A 15,371-nucleotide genomic window follows, 5' to 3' on the forward strand; every position below is an offset into this window, starting at 1 on the left:
TGCTGTTGTTGCTTGCAATATTGATCATGTTCCTCAATGATATGATTTGTTGTACGGCAACAGTTGACATGCGTAGATGAAACATTTCATATAGACCTTCCATAGCTATATCATGTCTAGCAGCAAAAGTTATATCCTTGTTTTTAGCATATGAAATTAGTTGGGGAATTTATTCTCAAGATTATCATCCTCCCATTTATCGTACCATAACCTGAAAGTAGATCCATCACCAACTTTGCAAAGTTACATGCTTTTGAAATCATTTAGAACATAGCAGCAATCTCTCCACCCATGATCCAACCTTTGTTGGATAAGTTGGTAGCTCACCATTGTTTTAGTATGAGTTCCATAATATTTTCACCCATGTTATGTCATACTTATTAAAGAACTTGTGTATGAACTTTGTCAGACATGCTCTGTTCTGAGTTTTGAGCTCTAGTACTCTAGGCCACTATCTTTTTCATTGAACATACCTTCTCCCATTTGGCTAGACATTTGCCATGTTCGTTGATATTCTTTCAATACCATAAGAAGCACCTGCCAGATTTTTCAAAATGATCTAGGATGGTAAAGGCAACTCTGATGTTGCACATTGCAAAAATGGGCAATGCATTGACCACGACTTTAAGATGGACCAATCTTCCTGCATATGAGATCATAGGTGCGATACCAGATAGCCTGACATCTAATCTTGACACCATGGGCATCAAATCATCAATTTTTGGTCTTGTGGAGCCCATTGGTAAACCAAGATATGTGAAATGCATGCTTTATTTTTTACATCCAAGTATGTTGGCAAGTTGCAGAGCTCTTTCATCTGTTATGTTCACTAGTTGACCCGTTGTGCCAAATGGCCCAGAGACCCGCTGAAGACATGTTGTCGATGAAAATAGTTTCATGCTGCAAGAACCTTCAACTAAACCACCCGTTGCACCAAATGGCGCAGAGACCTGCTAATTCCATGTTAGCGATGAAAAGAAATTCATGGTTTAGTTGATATAGTTACGGGTATGCACATATGACAACAAATTTAATCTTTCTTATATGAAAAAAACAGGGCTTGTTATCAAAAATAAGATGTATATACACAATTAAATTTGGTAACATAGAGTTCTGTTTGAAACAAAATGCATGTAACAAATCTAATCCTCTTTAGTAGGAAAAACATGGTATATTTTGTTGTCTATAATGAGATGTATATACAAATTCTAATTTCGTAGCATAGAGTTATATAATCTATAAGATGTGAATGACGGACATCACATCCAGAGATATTCACATCAGCAACAAAGTTGTCTACAATTCATGTGAACGATGTGGTTCGCCGAGGCGGCCATTTCGGGGGCGTTGATTTCTGAGGGAGTCCAGGTGGTGACGATGATAGACACTCGGTGATCATTTGCGGAGGGCATGATCAGCGCAAATCCTGCATATTTCCCTTGTGAAGCCCGTCTTGAAAGTCGAAGTTGTCAATTGTTCGCGTGTGTAGCCATCTGTTAGCATGTGGCCAGGTTGGCTGGTGGTACCCATGTTGTGTGGGTTGAGTTGTATTGGTTTTAGCCCGGTTTTCCTCAATTAACCAGGCAATTCCCACTATCTTGTAAGCTAATGAAAATGGAAGTCTTTTGTCTCGTTTCAAAATAATTAAATAAAACATCAGCAAGAAATAACATCCTTGGGCCAACACCTGACTAAGTTGAAACGATATTGTTCCGCGCCTTCCAAATATGCGAAGGATATTACCGATGTTATCTTGGGCTTGCAGCCCTTCGGGTGGCATCACAACAACAAAATTAGGGTCATTTTTTCATATATATATATATATATACACATATATATATATATATAAATGAAGTGTCATGTCATAGCATTGCTGAAGCGGACTAAAATTTAGGAGAATGGATGAGAATAGAAATGATGTAAAGTCGGGTCTCGATTTAAAATGGGCATAAGAAAGTAGTATTTTAGTAGAGGTGTATCAGAATGCACAAAGGCTTAGTAACTGCAATACTAATTTACTCAAGGAAGAGCTGCACAATTTACTCAAGTAAGAGCTGCTCAATATTGTCGTCAGAACAAACTGTAATAGGATCGTGGGAATTATATGTTGATGTGTACACACCTTCACAATTATATAACTCTATGTAACAATGCACAAAGGAGTAGCAGCCACAATATTAATTTACTCAAGGAAGAACTAGTCAATTATGTCATCAGAACAAACTGTAATAGGATGGTGCAAATTATGTAAACCTTGAACGGGGCGCATAGTACCTTCCAAAGCCTGTTAACAGCAAGATCTAATAAGGCAAGATAAAAATGATTGTAACTATCTTCTAATTGTTCAAACATTTGAGAAAGCTTAGAGAATACGTCCTGCTTCCTTTTTCTCTAATGTTCTCTTCCTTCTTTTACCTGCAAAAATGAAGCATGTTCCACAAACAGGCAAAATCAGTGTTGTTACCAACAGACTTTCATATTATAAGAGGTATTCTGGAAGTATTTATGCTAACTAAATTCAGAAAAGATCAAAATCATAATAATTTAGCATCCCTATATAAGACTTGTTTCAATCCTCATGGTGCATATCAAAGCCCTGCAATCGAAACTGAAAAATTACTCGCACTGAAATCTCTAAACACCAGTTGATCTAACTAATCAAGCAAGTAGCAGTCCTGCACTGAAACCCCTAAACACCAGTTCAGTTATCCGTATTATACACATCCCGGCTACTACAAATTCTGAAAAATGAGAAACTGCACCCTCAGCAACAACTGACATAAAGGCTAAACCAGAGAAATCAACCGTTATTTCTGCCATGGCACAAAATTTCTAATAGAATCACATCTAAGAATGTCAATTAGAAGGAGAGAAAGGAACTCTAGGAATTCATGGTGGCAGACAAAGCAAATAAAATAATATTGTTCAGGAAAAGAGATAATATCAGGGACACGAAAGGTAAAGGTTGTTCCAAGATGTTCCAGACAATCTAATAGTTAGACATCACACAAAAAAAGGGTTGAATCAAAGAAAAACTAAAAACCAGATTACAATATAAACTGGTTACCTTTTTTTGCTTAGGCAAAGGCTGACATGAACATTAGAAACCAAGAACTTATCTTTTTCTATGTAGTAAAAAACTGAACAAGTGTTTGTGTTTTTCATCGAAAGAAAAAAAAATGCTAGGAGAGTAATATGCTTATGGCAGAATTAACATTGATAGCAGAAGAAGATATATATTGGAAATGTTGGACTAAATTTAGCCATGGGAGATATTAAAAAATTAGAGAGCATTGACAGCCAACCAAGCAAATGAAGGAATATCCCCGCCAAAATTAAGAACGGTAAATTAGCATCTAGAGGTATATAAAAACAAACATTCCGCTTGGAAGAGTGTTATCTCAGTATGATATAAATATCTATGAAAATGTACGCACTAGCTACTATTCATGGGGTGTCACCAGTAGCAAAACCCACACCCCAAATTGTAAAATCTGATGTCAGCAGCAAGATTGCTGCACAAACAAACTGCTTGAATCTAATGAATAAAGAAGGGGCATCCTAATCGCATACAACATGATCTATGAACATAGTTTTTTTCCAAAGGATATGAATCAAATTAGCAAACTAATTTGACCAACGGCTCTCGCCATCTTCTGAAGCTAATCACAAGAAATGGTTGCGTAGAGCAAAAATCCAAATCACATCAGCAAAGAAAAGCTATTTCCATGAAGTACAGTAGAAGCAGTTAGGAGAGGATGCTGCAATTTCCAAACAAAGTATAAATAGATATGAGATAGACATGAAATAATTCATTATATCTCAGACCACACTAAAGTATAAAGAATCAAAGATATGGACATAATAAAACTAAACTTCAATTATATGAATATATGCATCAACACAATAGCCATTCAGTTCATAGTTTACATGGGAATGGACCAAACAACTGCATCGCTTGCCGGTTCGCTAGTGTTGTACAACTACAAATGCCAATACCTTGTTCCCCAGGACCAGCAACATGGTGGCGTCGGATGCACTCGTCGTCTCTTGATGCGTGTGGAGGTCCCCAAGCCACACCCATGGACACCTCTCCTGCCGCCTATCCAGCTCGCTGCACCAAGCACCACGCTCACCGGTGCTATCCGTCGACCCACATTGGTTGAGGCACCACCAGGATGGTCGATTTCACATGGGTCTCCTTTCCTTGTCTAAATCCCATCCGGAAGTTCCCTACAGAGAGAGAAACAAAGAGCACCACTGCTGCAGCTACCCAGGGTACTATAAATACATGGATGGAATCAAGACTAATAGATAAAAATAATAGAGCAGATAGTTTATTTAGTATAGCACTTTTTTTCTTTTTGAAGGATTTAGAACAGCAGTTAGGACCAATAGAACTCCATTTTACCAATCAGGTGTTTGATTTGATATACCATGTTTAACTATCCATGTTTAGGGTCGTCCCATCAGGGCATTTGAAAAACTTTTATGAAGAAGAGTTAACTTCTTTAATCAACCCCGTAGAGCGATGTATTTATCAAGGAACGGAACAACATTTAGACCTGCATGAACAGACTTCCATATTATAAGAGGTATTCTAGAAGTATTTATGCTAACTAAATTCAGAAAAGACCAAAAGCATAACAATTTAGCAGCCATATATACATGATTTAGTAGCAGGGGCGAATTCTCTCAACTATATATTGCAAAAAGGGTTGTAGTAGTCTCCGGCTTGGCTGGTTTTACCTTGAACAAAATTGCGATTTAGAAAAGCAACATGGGTTTTCTGAAGAAGCTCTTGTACCCGATCAACAGTCCCATTGCCTGATCGGAGTGAGGGAGAAATGCAGGTAAGGAGAATGAACAAGCATCTTGAAGTGAGAGTAGTAAATAACCAAGAAATGAACCAATAAAAAAACACAAAGAACAATCACTATCAGACCCATTAATTTGTCCATATACATGATTTAGAGTATAACTTGGAAACGAAAAATATCTAGGCAGATTAGAGATAGAGCTCACCTTGTTTTTTCCTCTTCCTCAAGATCCTTCCTCTTCTCTTCTTCGTTCGATCTACACACATCTTGTTTACAAAAACAAAAAACAATCTTCTCTACTTTGTTGTTGCAAGTTTTATGTGGCTGCTACGGGCTTAAGCAACAACCAATCTCACCTACGCATCAAAACCACGACGATAGTTTGTCAAGTTGATGCCGTTTTAACCTTCGCAAGGACCGGGCATAGCCACACTTGGTTCAACTAAAGTTGGAGAGACTGTCGCCCGCAAGCCACCTATGTGCAAAGCACGTCGGGAGAACCGGTCTCCCGTAAGCGTACGCGTAATGTTGGTCTGGGTCGTCTCGTCCAACAATACCGCCGAACCAAAGTATGACATGCTGGTAGGCAGTATGACTTATATCGCCCACAACTCACTTGTGTTCTACTCGTGCATATAACATCAAACCATAAAACCTAGGCTCGGATGCCACTATTGGGGAACGCAGTAATTTCAAAAAAAATCCTACGCACACGCAAGATCATGGTGATGCATAGCAACGAGAGGGGAGAGTATGATCTACGTACCCTTGTAGATCGCAACGGAAGCGTTGACACAACGTAGAGGAAGTAGTCGTAGTCTTCTTCCCGATCCGACCGATCCAAGCACCGTTACTCCGGCACCTCCGAGTTCTTAGCACACGTACAGCTCGATGACGCTCCCCGGGCTCCGATCCAGCAAAGCTTCAGGGATGAGTTCCGTCAGCATAACGGCGTGGTGATGATGATGATGTTCCACTGACGCAGGGCTTCGCCTAAGCACTACAACGATATGACCGAGGTGGAATATGGTGGCAAGGGGGCACCGCACATGGCTAAGGAACGATCACGATGATCAACTTGTGTCCTAGGGTGCCCCCTGCCTCCGTATATAAAGGATCCAAGGGGGGGGGGTGCGCCGGACTAGAGGAGGGCGCAGGAGGAGTCCTACTCCTACCGGGAGTAGGACTCCCCTCCCCGTTCCTTGTCCAACTAGGAGAGGTGGAGGGAGAATAAGAAAGGGGGGCGCCGCCCCTCCCTCCTTGTACAATTCGGACTAGGGGGAGAGGGGGTGCGCGGCCTGCCCTGGCAGCCCCTTCCTCTTCTCCACATTAGGCCCATAAGGCCCATTAACCCCCCGGGGGGTTCCGGTAACCCCTCCGGCACTCCGGTTTTATCCGAAACTTCTCCGGAACCCTTCCGGTGTCCGAATATAGTCATCCAATATATCAATCTTTATGTCTCGACCATTCCGAGACTCCTCGTCATGTCCGTGATCACATCCGGGACTCCGAACTAACTTCGGTACATCAAAATGCATAAACTCATAATAACTGTCATCGTAACTTTAAGCGTGCGGACCCTACGGTTCGAGAACAATGTAGACATGACCGGGACACGTCTCCGGTCAATAACCAATAGCGGGATCTGGATGCCCATATTGGCTCCTACATATTCTACGAAGATCTTTATCGGTCGGACCGCATAACAACATACGTTGTTCCTTTTGTCATCGGTATGTTACTTGCCCGAGATTCGATCGTCGGTATCCAATACCTAGTTCAATCTCGTTACCGGCAAGTCTCTTTACTCGTTCCGTAATACATCATCTCACAACTAACATATTAGTTGTAATGCTTGCAAGGCTTATGTGATGTGCATTACCGAGAGGGCCCGGAGATACCTCTCCGACAATCGGAGTGACAAATCCTAATCTCGAAATACGCCAACCCAACATGTACCTTTGGAGACACCTGTAATGCTCCTTTATAATCACCCAGTTATGTTGTGACGTTTGGTAGCACCCAAAGTGTTTCTCCGGCAAACGGGAGTTGCATAATCTCATAGTCATAGGAACATGTATAAGTCATGAAGAAGCAATAGCAACATACTAAACGATCGGGTGCTAAGCTAATGGAATGGGTCATGTCAATCAGATCATTTCAACTAATGATGTGACCTCGTTAATCAAATAACAACTCTTTGTTCATGGTTAGGAAACATAACCATCTTTGATTAACGAGCTAGTCAAGTAGAGGCATACTAGTGACACTCTGTTTGTCTATGTATTCACACATGTATTATGTTTCTGGTTAATACAATTCTAGCATGAATAATAAACATTTATCATGATATAAGGAAATAAATAATAACTTTATTATTGCCTTTAGGGCATATTTCCTTCAGTCTCCCACTTGCACTAGAGTCAATAATCTAGATTACACAGTAATGATTCTAACACCCATGGAGTCTTGGTGCTGATCATGTTTTGCTCGTGGAAGAGGCTTAGTCAACGGGTCTGCCACATTCAGATCCGTATGTATCTTGCAAATCTCTATGTCTCCCACCTGGACTAGATCCTGGATGGAATTGAAGCGTCTCTTGATGTGCTTGGTTCTCTTGTGAAATCTGGATTCCTTTGCCAAGGCAATTGCACCAGTATTGTCACAAAAGATTTTCATTGGACCCGATGCACTAGGTATGACACCTAGATCGGATATGAAGTCCTTCATCCAGACTCCTTCATTTGCTGCTTCCGAAGCAGCTATGTACTCCGCTTCACATGTAGATCCCGCTACGACGCTTTGTTTAGAACTGCACCAACTGACAGCTCCACCGTTTAATGTAAACACGTATCCGGTTTACGATTTAGAATCGTCCGGATCAGTGTCAAAGCTTGCATCAACGTAACCGTTTATGATGAGCTCTTTGTCACCTCCATATACGAGAAACATATCCTTAGTCCTTTTCAGGTATTTCAGGATGTTCTTGACCGCCGTCCAGTGATCCATTCCTGGATTACTTTGGTACCTCCCTGCTAAACTTATAGCAAGGCACACATCAGGTCTGGTACCCAGCATTGCATACATGATAGAGCCTATGGCTGAAGCATAGGGAACATCTTTCATTTTCTCTCTATCTTCTGCAGTGGTCGGGCGTTGAGTCTTACTCAACTTCACACCTTGTAACACAGGCAAGAACCCTTTCTTTGCTTGATCCATTTTGAACTTTTTCAAAATCTTGTCAAGGTATTTGCTTTGTGAAAGTCCAATTAGGCGTCTTGATCTATCTCTATAAATCTTTATGCCTAATATGTAAGCAGCTTCACCGAGGTCTTTCATTGAAAAACTCTTATTCAAGTATCCCTTTATGCTATCCAGAAATTCTATATCATTTCCAATCGGTAATATGTCATCCACATATAATATCAGAAATGCTACAGAGCTCCCACTCACTTTCTTGTAAATACAGGCTTCTCCAAAAGTCTGTATAAAACCAAATGCTTTGATCACACTATCAAAGCGTTTATTCCAACTCCGAGAGGCTTGCACCAGTCCATAAATGGATCGCTGGAGCTTGCGCACTTTGTTAGCTCCCTCTGGATCGACAAAACCTTCTGGTTGCATCATATACAACTCTTCTTCCAGAAATCCATTCAGTAATGCAGTTTTGACATCCATCTGCCAAATTTCATAATCATAAAATGCGGCAATTGCTAACATGATTCGGACAGACTTAAGCATCGCTACGGGTGAGAAGGTCTCATCGTAGTCAGTCCCTTGAACTTGCCGAAAACCTTTTGCGACAAGTCGAGCATTGTAGACAGTAATATTACCGTTAGCGTCGGTCTTCTTCTTGAAGATCCATTTATTCTCAATTGCTTGCCGATCAGCGGGCAAGTCAACCAAAGTCCATACTTTGTTCTCATACATGGATCCCATCTCAGATTTCATGGCTTCAAGCCGTTTTGCGGAATCTGGGCTCACCATCGCTTCTTCATAGTTCGTAGGTTCATCATGATCTAGTAGCATGACTTCCAGAACAGGATTATCGTACCACACTAGTGCGGATCTCACTCTGGTTGATCTACGAGGTTCAGTAGTATCTTGATCTAAAGTTTCATGATCATCATCATTAGCTTCCTCACTAACTGGTGTAGGTGTCACTGAAACAGTTTTCTGTGATGTACTACTTTCCAATAAGGGAGCAGGTACAGTTACCTCGTCAAGTTCTACTTTCCTCCCACTCACTTCTTTCGAGAGAAACTCCTTCTCTAGAAAGGATCCATTCTTAGCAACGAATGTCTTGCCTTCGGATCTGTGATAGAAGGTGTACCCAACTGTCTCCTTTGGGTATCCTATGAAGACACATTTCTACGATTTGGGTTCGAGCTTATCAGGTTGAAGTTTTTTCACATAAGCATCGCAGCCCCAAACTTTAAGAAACGACAACTTCGGTTTCTTGCCAAACCATAGTTCATAAGGCGTCGTCTCAACAGATTTTGATGGTGCCCTATTTAACGTGAATGCGGCCGTCTCTAAAGCATAACCCCAAAACGATAGCGGTAAATCTGTAAGAGACATCATAGATCGCACCATATCTAATAAAGTACGATTACGACGTTCGGACACACCATTACGCTGTGGTGTTCTGGGTGGCGTGAGTTGCGAAACGTTTCCACAATTTTTCAAATGTACACCAAACTCGTAACTCAAATATTCTCCTCCACGATCAGATCGTAGAAACTTTATTTTCTTGTTACGATGATTTTCAGCTTCACTCTGAAATTCTTTGAACTTTTCAAATGTTTTAGACTTTTCTTTCATTAAGTAGATATACCCATATCTGCTTAAATCATCTGTCAAGGTGAGAAAATAACGATATTCGCCACGAGCCTCAATATTCATCGGACCACATACATCTGTATGTATGATTTCCAACAAATCTGTTGCTCTCTCCATAGTACCGGAGAACGGTGTTTTAGTCATCTTGCCCATGAGGCACGGTTCGCAAGTACCAAGTGATTCATAATCAAGTGGTTCCAAAAGCCCATCAGTATGGAGTTTCTTCATGCGCTTTACACCGATATGACCTAAACGGCAGTGCCACAAATAAGTTGCACTATCATTATCAACTCTGCATCTTTTGGCTTCAACATTATGAATATGTGTATCACTACTATCGAGATTTATCAAAAATAGACTACTCTCCAAAGGTGCATGACCATAAAAGATATTACTCATATAAATAGAACAACTATTATTCTCTGATTTAAATGAATAACCGTCTCGCATTAAACAAGATCCAGATATAATGTTCATGCTCAATGCTGGCACCAAATAACAATTATTTAGGTCTAATACTAATCCCGAAGGTAGATGTAGAGGTAGCGTGCCGACCGCGATCACATCGACTTTGGAACCATTTCCCACGCGCATCGTCACCTCGTCCTTTGCCAGTGTTCGCTTAATCCGTAGTCCCTGTTTTGAGTTGCAAATATTAGCAACAGAACCAGTATCAAATACCCAGGTGCTACTGCGAGCTCTAGTAAGGTACACATCAATAACATGTATATCACATATACCTTTGTTCACATTGCCATCCTTCTTATCCGCCAAATACTTGGGGCAGTTCTGCTTCCAGTGACCAGTCTGCTTGCAGTAGAAGCACTCAGTTTCAGGCTTAGGTCCAGACTTGGGTTTCTGCTATTGAGCAGCAACTTGTTTGCCGTTCTTCTTGAAGTTCCCCTTCTTCTTCCCTTTCCCCTTTTTCTTGAAACCAGTGGTCTTGTTGACCATCAACACTTGATGCTCCTTCTTGATTTCTACCTCCGCAGCTTTCAGCATTGCGAAGAGCTCGGGAATAGTCTTGTTCATCCCTTGCATATTATAGTTCATAACGAAGCTCTTGTAGCTTGGTGGTAGTGATTGGAGAATTCTGTCAATGACGCAATCATCTGGAAGATTAACTCCCAATTGAATCAAGTGATTATTATACCCAAACATTTTGAGTATATGCTCACTGACAGAACTGTTCTCCTCCATCTTGCAGCTGTAGAACTTATTGGAGACTTCATATCTCTCAATTCGGGCATTTGCTTGAAATATTAACTTCAACTCCTGAAACATCTCATATGCTCCATGACGTTCAAAACGTCGTTGAAGTCCCGATTCTAAGCCGTAAAGCATGGCACACTGAACTATCGAGTAGTCATCAGCTTTGCTCTGCCAGACGTTCATAACATCTGGTGTTGCTCCAGCAGCAGGCCTGGCACCCAGCGGTGCTTCCAGGACGTAATTCTTCTGTGCAGCAATGAGGATAATCCTCAAGTTACGGACCCAGTCCGTGTAATTGCTACCATCATCTTTCAACTTCGCTTTCTCAAGGAACGCATTAAAATTCAACGGAACAACAGCACGAGCCATCTATCTACAATCAACATAAGCAAGCAATATACTATCAGGGACCAAGTTCATGATAAATTTAAGTTCAATTAATCATATTACTTAAGAACTCCCACTTAGATAGACATCCCTCTAATCTTCTAAGTGATCACGTGATCCAAATCAACTAAACTATAACCGATCATCACGTGAAATGGATTAGTCTTCAATGGTGAACATCATTATGTTGATCATATCTACTATATGATTCACGCTTGACCTTTCAGTCTCCGTGTTCCGAGGCCATATCTGCATATGCTAGGCTCGTCAAGTATAACCCCGAGTATTCTGTGTGTGCAAAACTGGCTTGCACCCATTGTAGATGGACGTAGAGCTTATCACACCCGATCATCACGTGGTGTCTGGGCACGACGAACTTTGGCAACGGTGGATACTCAGGGAGAACACTTCTTGATAATTTAGTGAGAGATCATCTTATAATGCTACCGTCAATCAAAGCAAGATAAGATGCATAAAAGATAAACATCACATGCAATCAATATAAGTGATATGATATGGCCATCATCATCTTGTGCCTGTGATCTCCATCTCCGAAGCACCGTCATGATCACCATCGTCACCGGCGCGACACCTTGATCTCCATCGTAGCATCGTTGTTGTCTCGCCAATCTTATGCTTCCACGACTTTCGCTACCGTTTAGTGATAAAGTAAAGCACTACATCGCGATTGCATTGCATACAATAAAGCGACAACCATATGGCTCCTGCCAGTTGCCGATAACTCGGTTACAAAACATGATCATCTCATAGAATAAAATTTAGCATCGTGTCTTGACCATATCACATCACAACATGCCCTGCAAAAACAAGTTAGACGTCCTCTACTTTGTTGTTGCAAGTTTTACGTGGCTGCTACGGGCTTAAGCAAGAACCAATCTCACCAACGCATCAAAACCACAACGATAGTTTGTCAAGTTGATGCCATTTTAACCTTCGCAAGGACCGGGCGTAGCCACACTTGGTTCAACTAAAGTTGGAGAGACTGTCGCCCGCAAGCCACCTATGTGCAAAGCACGTCGGGAGAACCGGTCTCGCGTAAGCGTACGCGTAATGTTGGTCCGGGTCGTGTCGTCCAACAATACCGCCGAACCAAAGTATGACATGCTGGTAGGCAGTATGACTTATATCGCCCACAACTCACTTGTGTTCTACTCATGCATATAACATCAAACCATAAAACCTAGGATTGGATGCCACTGTTGGGGAACGTAGTAATTTCAAAAAAATTCCTACGCACACGCAAGATCATGGTGATGCATAGCAACGAGAGGGGAGAGTATGATCTACGTACCCTTGTAGATCGCAACGGAAGCGTTGACACAACATAGAGGAAGTAGTCGTACGTCTTCTTCCCGATCCGACCGATCCAAGCACCGTTACTCCGGCACCTCCGAGTTCTTAGCACATGTACAGCTCGATGACGCTCCCTGGGCACCGATCCAGCAAAGCTTCGCGGATGAGTTCCGTCAGCACAACGGCGTGGTGATGATGATGATGTTCCACCGACGCAGGGCTTCGCCTAAGCACTACAAGATATGACCGAGGTGGAATATGGTGGCAAGGGGGCACCGCACACGGCTAAGGAACGATCATGAGGATCAACTTGTGTCCTAGGGTGCCCCCTTGCCTTCGTATATAAAGGATCCAAGGGGGGTGGTGCGCCGGCCTAGAGGAGGCCGCAGGAGGAGTCCTACTCCTACCGGGAGTAGGACTCCCCTCCCCGTTCCTTGTCCAACTAGGAGAGGTGGAGGGAGAATAGGAAAGGGGGGGCGCCGCCCCTCCCTCCTTGTCCAATTCGGACTAGGGGGAGAGGGGGCGCGCGGCCTGCCCTGGCAGCCCCTTCCTCTTTTCCACATTAGGCCCATAAGGCCCATTAACCCCCCGGGGGGTTCCGGTAACCCCTCTGGCACTCCGGTTTTATCCGAAACTCCTCCGGAACCCTTCCGGTGTCCGAATATAGTCATCCAATATATCAATCTTTATGTCTCGACCATTCTGAGACTCCTCGTCATGTCCGTGATCACATCCGGGACTCCGAACTAACTTCGGTACATCAAAATGCATAAACTCATAATAACTGTCATTGTAACTTTAGCCATGTGGACCCTACTGTTCGAGAACAATGTAGACATGACCGAGACACGTCTTCGTTTAATAACCAATAGTGGGACCTGGATGCCCTTACTGGCTCCTACATATTCTACGAAGATCTTTATCGGTCAGACCGCATAACAACATACGTTGTTCCTTTTGTCATCGGTATGTTACTTGCCCGAGATTCGATCGTCGGTATCCAATACCTAGTTCAATCTCGTTACCGACAAGTCTCTTTACTCGTTCCGTAATACATCATCTCACAAGTAACATATTAGTTGTAATGCTTGCAAGGCTTATGTGATGTGCATTACCGAGAGGGCCCAGAGATACCTCTCCGACAATCGGAGTGACAAATCCTAATCTCGAAATACGCCAACCCAACATGTACCTTTGGAGACACCTGTAATGCTCCTTTATAATCAACCAGTTACGTTGTGACATTTGGTAGCACCCAAAGTGTTCCTCTGGCAAACGGGAGTTGCATAATCTCATAGTCATAGGAACATGTAAAAGTCATGAAAAAAGCAATAGCAACATACTAAACGATCGGGTGCTAAGCTAATGGAATGGGTCATGTCAATCAGATCATTTCAACTAATGATGTGACCTCGTTAATCAAATAACAACTCTTTGTTCATGGTTAGGAAACATAACCATCTTTGATTAACGAGCTAGTCAAGTAGAGGCATACTAGTGACACTCTGTTGTCTATGTATTCACACATGTATTATGTTTCTGGTTAATACAATTCTAGCATGAATAATAAACATTTATCATTATATAAGGAAATAAATAATAACTTTATTATTGCCTCTAGGGCATATTTCCTTCAAAACATACGTCTACCAAGGGGGAACAATCACCGACAAACACAGAAAGAATACAATCAATGCAATGCACAATATGATGCATGATCATGACATGTCAATATGCTGTGACTGAGCTAATGCAGCTAAGAACAGAAAGGTTTGAGTTGATTTGAACTCAAGGTTCGAATTCAGATTCAAGCTATGAATTCAAATAGTGCATGATCATGTTTTGAACTAAACACTGAGGTTAAGTTGTTTAAACATGCATGAAACCAGTACATATGGATAGATTGGATTTTTTGCTCATTTTTCATATATAAATTATATCATTTGGAGTTAGAGGTTATTTTCTATGAATTTTTTGAAGTTTATACAATTTTCTAGAATTTCCTGAATTATTTTAAATCCAGAAAATGTTTAACTGCGTCAGTGTTGTGCAAGCATGACGTCAGTGAGTCAACTACGGCTGTCCAGGTCAAGCCTGACTAGTGGGTCCCACTGGTCAGTGATAGAGTGCTGGTCAGGATCAATGATAGGTGGGTCCAGTCAACGCTGACTGGGCCAAGGTCAAACTGACACGTGGGCCTTCTGTGGTTAGCTAAAACTAAACATGAACTAAACTTCGATTAAATAAGGGCTCGGGGCCCAACTGTCTATGTCAAAGTGGTTAATTAACTAGGTGATTAAACCCTAATTAAGCAGCCACGTCATCATCACCGGATCTACGCCGACGATGACCAATCTGACGGCGAGAGCTCGCCGGACTCGCGTTAGGGACGGCAGTTCGTCGCGCTACTAGCACCAGGGAGGTCCTCTCGCTCGTCCGCATCCAAAGGACAGGACGGGAGGCCGCGGGGTGGTGGGAAACGATGCCGGCGATGAGGTTTAGCGGCGGCCGAGGTCGGGCTCGAGCGGGTGCGGGGTTTCAGCGCGAGCTAGAGCAAACGGCGCGGTGCGTTCGCTTCCCGGGGACGTAGTGAGCATGTTGGCGGTGCTGGGGCGAGCGGGAGAGCGCAGGAGCATCGAGCTCGTCGGCCATGCCGCCGACCGAAGTTCGGGAGATGATGGGAGCGACACTACAAGGCATGGCAGGACGAAAGTCTGGGTGTTCCGGGCTTCTGGAAGCGTTCTAAGCGCGATGACACAACCGGGCGCGAGCCTCAGTGGCTAAAACGATGGTGGC

This window comes from Triticum dicoccoides, chromosome 1A (assembly GCF_002162155.2).
Source record: "Triticum dicoccoides isolate Atlit2015 ecotype Zavitan chromosome 1A, WEW_v2.0, whole genome shotgun sequence".
NCBI lineage: Eukaryota > Viridiplantae > Streptophyta > Magnoliopsida > Poales > Poaceae > Triticum > Triticum dicoccoides.